This window comes from Ailuropoda melanoleuca, chromosome 6 (genome assembly GCF_002007445.2).
Source record: "Ailuropoda melanoleuca isolate Jingjing chromosome 6, ASM200744v2, whole genome shotgun sequence".
Lineage (NCBI taxonomy): Eukaryota > Metazoa > Chordata > Mammalia > Carnivora > Ursidae > Ailuropoda > Ailuropoda melanoleuca.
The window spans coordinates 45253485-45260698 of NC_048223.1; the positions used below are offsets into that span (position 1 = coordinate 45253485).

General features: G+C 36.3%; 1 non-coding gene across 1 annotated transcript; it reads right to left on the minus strand.

Moving 5' to 3' along the window:
• Window positions 1–702: 702 nt before the first annotated feature.
• LOC117802909 lies at window positions 703–808 on the minus strand. The gene has a single exon (XR_004626419.1). It is a non-coding gene; the product is annotated as a U6 spliceosomal RNA (small nuclear RNA).
• Between the last annotated feature and the right edge of the window lie 6406 nt (window positions 809–7214).

Sequence of the window (7214 nt, forward strand, 5' to 3'; positions counted from 1 at the left end):
AAAAAGATTAATCATACCAGATACCATCCAGGATGTGAAGCAACTGGAACTCTGTTACACTCTGGACCGGCAGAGTGCCATCACTTTGGGAAACTGGCAGTTTTTAAAAAAACTAAATGCATACCTATCATATGGTCCAACTGTTCCACTCCACTCCGCATATTTTTATACAAAGACTTGTACATAAGTACAAGTTTTTAGTAGTCAAAAAACAAAGCAACCCAAATGTCCACCAAGAGGTGAGTGGATGTCCAGACTGTGGTATAGTACAATTGAATACGATTCAGCAATAAAAAAGAGTGAGTCCTTGATACATGCAACATCATGGAAGGACCTCAAAACACTTGTGTGAAGTGAGAGAAGGCAATATTTTTTAAAAAGCACATAATGTACGGTTACATTTTTGTAAACTTTTGGGATATGCAAACTAATATTTGGGGACTGATAGCCAACCAGCTGTTGCTTGGGGGTAATGAGGACAAGCAGAGGTGGGATGGAGGGGCTACTAGGAGTAAGAGGAAATTTGGGGTAGTAATAGACATTTATTATGTGGGTGTGGTCATGGTTTCATGGTGTTCATACATGTTTAAAACTCATCACATTGTATACACTAAATAAGGGCAATTTAATGTAAATTACTTAAATCAATAGTACTGCTTTATTAATAAAAAGAATCTTCAGTGGTGGAAAATAATTATGCTTGAAAGTCTGAAGTAAGCTATTTTTCAGTGTAATCCTTGTGCAGGGGCCATGCTAATCTTGTCTGTATCATTCCAGTTTTTAGTATATGTGCTCCCCAAATGAGCACAAGCATTGCTTTTTAAAGACATTACAGTATGTCTACTTGTAAACCCTCCTATAATTATAGATGCATAAAAATATGAAGAAACTCTTTTACTCAGAGTCTTGCATTTCCGCTAATACTGCACTTGAAGCACAAATACAGTATTTAAAAATGAAATGAAGTGGCGGAAACAGCAAGGCGTGCTAATTCAAAATATAATTTTGACATTTAGTTGAGATAAATATCTTTCCTTCTGCATTTATGCGGAATTGAAAGTTGACGAAGACATTAGTGAGGACACCTAAAGACATTTACTGGAGCTGAAATGTGAAAGTAAGGTGGCAAAGGATCAGCGATTTATGAACATAGCCTGTTTCAGTAAAAGGAAAGTGAATTTGAAAATCTCAAGCATATACCTTGCTAAATAATTTCTAAGTATAATATTGACTCCGTGAGCTAAAAATTGGCCAAAAAGAAACATAAAACTCATATTTAGGAGAAGCTATGAAGGCAATTAGTCCCTTCCTTGTGAGTAAAAGATTATCCCTTCCCATGCATTCACTTTTATTTGACCTGATGTGTTTTTTAAAAATCCTCATATGGGTTTCCATCCAACTTCATTTCAGTCACTTTTTTCAAGAATCTGTTTCTTAAACTTAACGGTTTTTGACATTACTAGAATCATAATTTTAAGTATATTTAGTTCTCAATTTTATATAATCAACCATATTTCATCCACTGATGATTTTAGGGATGTTTTGGCATTTACATTTTCCTGATGTCATCTCCTTGGTGAACAACATTGCCCAGGCTTCCAAGAGTGTCTACTTTGCCCTTTGGCTTCCTTCCTTTTAGCTCTTTCTCTGTTAACGTGTGACCTTATTTGTGTGTGTGTTCTCTCCCTCCCTCCTGGTGAAATTAAATGGAGTAAATGTTAAGCAGTAAGTTCATTTCTTGTTGGCAGCTTAATAAAAATATTTAGTAGGAAAAAGTAAGAAAATTAATAGAAATGAGCTTGATTCCTTTGCCATTCAGTTATTTGCAGCTTATCTTTTACCACTAAGGGACTGCATTTTGAGTGGTCTTCATTTTAAATGTCTCTACCTAATACCCTTGAGAAACAAACCACCCTCATTTCTTTATATTAATCAACAGGACTTCTGTCTTCTAAAACTTTCTGCATTGCATGTAGAGACCAAGATCCCATCCAAAGAAAGTTATATTTCCTTCCTAAATGACAAGATAATTACTCCATGGTGCTTTTGCTGTGTGCTAATGACAAATCTGAGCAGTAGCTTAGGGCAGGGACAAGGAAGGACATGGCAAAATGTGGTCAGTGAAATACGTATTGATTTATTAGTCTCCCCAGCAAAATATCAGCCATATCCACTTGAGATGAGGTCAAAGATTATTTAGGAGGGCTGGTAGCCATGTGTGGCATCACCGTAATGAGGTGAGGACTAAAACAAGTAGGTCTTTTCCAAAGTGATCTTTTGACTGTGCAAGGGCTCCTAGAAGCTGGGGGACAGACCGGGGAACACAGGGGTGGGGACAGTTAAAATCTGTCTGGGTATTTTAGGCTCTGGCAGCACCCCTCTTCAGTCTCACAAGCCTACACTGTGACATAAAGCAAGCTTGATTTTAAGTTTGACTTTTTCTGTAAATTTTGTTAAAAATAGTTAAAAACTATCTTTTTAAAAAAATTTTTTATTTATTTATTTATTTAGAGAGCATGAGCAGGGAGAGGCACAGAAGGGGGAGGGAGGGGAGATAGAATCTGAAGCAGACTCTGCACTGAACACAGAGCCCCATATGGGGCTCAATCTCATGACCATGCGACCATGAGTTGAGCTGAAACCAAGAGTCCCGTGGTCAACCAACTGAGCCATCCAGGTGCCCCAGGTAAAACTAGTAAAACTGTATCTTACCTAACCGTTTTTTCCCCCACGTGTTACAGAAGTTTATTCTGAGTAAAAATACTTTCAATTTAACCCCTTCAGCAGCAGCCAATGAGCTAACCTAAATTTGCTCATGAGTTGTGGCCAGTGAGGAGCTTGTATTAACCATGAATGGACAGAAATAACTGACTCGCCACAATAGCCAGCATGAACCAGTCGAGGTGAAAAAAATTCTCCCATTTGACTCACTGGCATGATTTCAACTGTGATGTTATGTGAACTAGTGAGTGCAGTTTAGGTGTTAAAATATGGTATAATGATTCCAATAGATGAGATGAAAATATCCACTACAAAACTTTTCAGACTGTGTAATGCGATGCAGAATAAGCAGAAAAGGAACATTTGCTCAGTGAATGTGACCCAAATAAAGCATGATAGAACTCACAAATTGGTTAATATATACCCTGCATTATTCCTAACATGATTGGAAAGAAGGTTCAGAACTTCCATTTCAGCAAGAAAACAAGCAAATAAAGAGGATAAGAGACCAAGCATCGTATAGACAATGCTCTAAACCTTTGAGATTTCTCACTGAGGCAACTTCCAAGTGGTCTCCCTCCTCCTCTTTCCTCCTGCACAGGAAAAACATGAGGAATAAAGATGAAGAAGACATATACTTCCAGTTTGGGTACATTGTCATGGATGCATCAATCTTCTATTTTTTTAATAGCCTATGTTATTTAATGCTCGTGAGTCCATTGATGTTTTGGAAACAGAATAGAAGTCCATCATAATATAGCTTATTTATATTTAGATGGGGTAATGACCATGATAATTAGAAAAATTTACTGAGTCCTTAATATATGCTACATCTTTTTCTAAGTGCCTTTCATGTGTTAACTTATATAATCCTCTCAACAATTCTATGAAATAATTACTATTATTTTCTTTACACATGGAGAAACTGAGGTATAGAGAAATTAAGGACTTTTTTTAGGGACACAGAGTTGGAAAGTAGTAGAGTCCAGATAATCTGATTTTAATCTTAACCACCAACGGATACTGCCCCTGTGAGTATAATATGGTACTTCTAAGCATGGTAACTAAATAAAGTAAAAGACATGGTAACCAAAAAAATAAATAAAACACAAATACAATATAGTACTTCTTGTCAGTAAATCAATAATTATTACAAGTGTACTACATTTTGTCATAAATGGTGCTCTAATGTTTTAAAGGGATTCCACTGTACCTCATTAGTTTATTTGGATGTTTTGAATATTTCTTAGGAGACAAATTGTTTCTGTTTCAGCCAAAGTCAAGAAATTGCTAAAACAATGTACTTAATCATGGGTTTCAAATCTATTGATATTTAGTGTCATTGCCCAGTCTGTAAGAGCTGTGGTCAATTCCATATAAACANATTTTCTAAAAAACAAAGGGTTTTTGGTTTTTTTTTTTTTTTTTTTTTTTTTTTTTTTTAGATTTTTTTTATTTTAGAGAGAGAGCGTGCAGGAGCACATGCAGTGGGGAGGAGCAGAGGGAGAGGGAGAGAGAGTTTTAAGCAGACTCTGCATTGAGCACATGAGGCTTGATCTCATGACCCTGAGATCACCACCGAAACCAAGAGTAGGAGACTTAACTGACTGTGTCACCCAGGCGCCCTTTGGCATTTTTATTAGTCATTTCAAACATCATCAAAGGGTTGACTGGATCTCTGAATTTGAGTCTTTTTTTATATGCTCTCGCTTTTGTTGCTGTTGTGACTCAGTATACCATAGTGACTGCAGTTTGGCATCCTTCATGAGGTTGGGCGAATCCATAACCCTGTGAAAGTTCAGTGTTCGTTCTCATTTCTGAGATTGAATGAGAATATGAATTCATGGGGGGTAATCGGGGGATAAATGAGGAAATGCGTATACAGCACTGCTATTATCATATTCTTACCCCTTAAGTTGGATGCTTACTTGCCAAATATGATTTCTTGGATAGCTCTTCTCTTGTCTTTTGACTAACCCATATTTGTGTATTTATGATTATTTGGCACTTCCTTCATTGACTGTCATATAACCATTCTACAAACAAGAGAAAATCTACTGTGTTGCAGGCATTTTGGCAATGTATTTGGAATAAAAAAATTCTGTTTGTTCTGTTACTTTTCCTATGATTAATTTAATCTTTAAAGGATGACTCATGTTGAGTAGTGTATTCCGGAGTCTTCTTGGATAAAGTGTGCTAAAACAGGAGAACAGGGCATTCCTCTTTGCTCTGCATATATTCCAACTAATGAAGTGGTGGAGAGATAAGTGCCTTGTCACTAAGTAACATCAAGGATAAATGCTCATGAATGATCCTTTCATCTCTCATGATTCAAATACACAAGTATTTTTTGTTTGCTTTCCTGTGAGATATATCTCTGGCTTATCTGATTTGGCTAGTTTTATAGGCTTCTCAGTTTCTTATCATTAGTCCTTTCCTTTCCAATATCAATATCCAACATAACTTCAATAAAATTTAAGTGTAAACTATTTGTGCACTCATGAGATAATGCTTTGATGGATTCAAAGGGAGGGATATTAGCACCTGCATTTGGTACCAATGTGCATATTAAGAGTTTATGTGGAATTGTATTTCGGATTATTATCCAGTATATTTTAAGATTTTATTTATTTATTTGAGAGAGAGAGAACGCATAAGTAGGGGGAGGGGCAGAGGGAGAGGGAGAGAGAGAACCTCAAGCAGACTCTGAGCTGAGCACAGAGTCTGACGTGGGGCTCAATTGCATGATCCTGAGCTCATGACCTGAGCTGAAATCAAGAGTCAGATGCTTAACTGACTGAGCCATCTAGGCACTCCCTATCTAGTATATTTAAGAGTAAAATCTGTTCGTGGGGAAATGATTCTTTTGAAATAAGAAAATAAGCGTTATTTGGTTATCTCGTCTCTAACAAAAGATTTGCCCGATAGCCCTTCATAGTGTCCAGTAACACAATCTGAACTATAGATTTGAAACAAGCATTTGAATCTTTTAACATTCCCCCAAAAGAATATGTATATGATATGTTAGAGGATCTGAGAATAAGTGTCTCTGTCCTGCATGATCTTGGCAGCTATCTCATTTCTGATTTATGGAAGGACCTCTCCTAGTTGAGTTAATGGCCACATGGCTCTCTTGTGTTCCAGTCCTTCTCAGAGAAGTCTGTTCAGCCTTTAGCACTTTTTACCAGTAAGAACCTTCCTACATTCCTTCCTAGCTGTGGACATGGATTGGCATGGAGGGAACTGAGTGATCCAGCTTGAAGAGAAAGTAAACAAATACAAATTTTAGTTCAGAGGTAAGTAGGTCAATTAATGATAGAAACAATAACATTGAATAAAAATGACATTAATAGCTTGATGTTTTTCAGAATCAAATTAACCCCTTTATTTTATTAGCTATTTCAGGGATAAAGCTTAAGTGTAAATAATACCATGCTGTCCATCCAGCTTAGGAACACTGGTGAAAAGAGGAAAGGTCTTTCTTTCCCATAATGATAAAAATATAATAAAAAATAATAATTAGATACCATTTCCTATATGCCAAGCACTGTAGTCCTACAGATCAATGCATTAAATAGCTATTCTGTGCATACTATTTAAAAAACCTGTACCCAGGGCTTGAGTGATAAACTTGAAAACTACACACCAAGCCAAACTTTGGTTTTGAAAAAGAAACATGCAACTTCAAAATTTTAGGGAAATAGTAGTTTTCTTTTTGCAGTAAGTTATAAGGAAGACAATTTGTGTCAAAATGATGTAAAAATTCTCTACCCTACAAGACTTCCTTCAACATTGACATGCATTTTGCCAATAAAGAAATCCTAATGAAGTAGAGGATAATTAATCACAAACTCCATTAATATGAACTAAAAGTCTACACTTACTTTCTAAAAAATTAACTAAGGAAGTGAGGGAAATATTAATGTAATATATAATGCAAATGTGACTTCCCATGTTTGGAGATTTAAGACATTACAGTCTGTTACCTTAGGGAAATGGGTGATGGCATTTCAAAAGCTAGAGAATAAATTGACAACTTTGTAATTTTCTGAGGGCTCTACTCAAGTGTCAGCAGTTATTTTAAAAGATTATTGTGCAATGTGTGGAACCTGGAGGGTCCTTACGATTTAACCATCTGTGTATAGACATATATTGTCATATGTGAAGGTGCTCTTTTCATCTGGGCTCAGCAGTGGTGACACATCTGCATTACCCATCCCTTCTGGTCTTTACAGCTCCTCGATGGGCACATAAAGTGAGAGCATTTTGGGGATTAGCCCACAGGTTGCAACACCCCTTGAAAGAAAAGAGAGAGAAAAAAATAAAAAAGAAAAATAAAGAGAGCATCTCTAAAACCTTACTCATGAACATCATATTTTCTCTGAGCTGGCCAACTTTTAGGAGGATTAATCAACTGCCTATGGACTGTAGAAACTCTTATTTTACAGATTTAGAAAAAAAATTAAAATGGAGATCATAGTTCTAGTGGTATG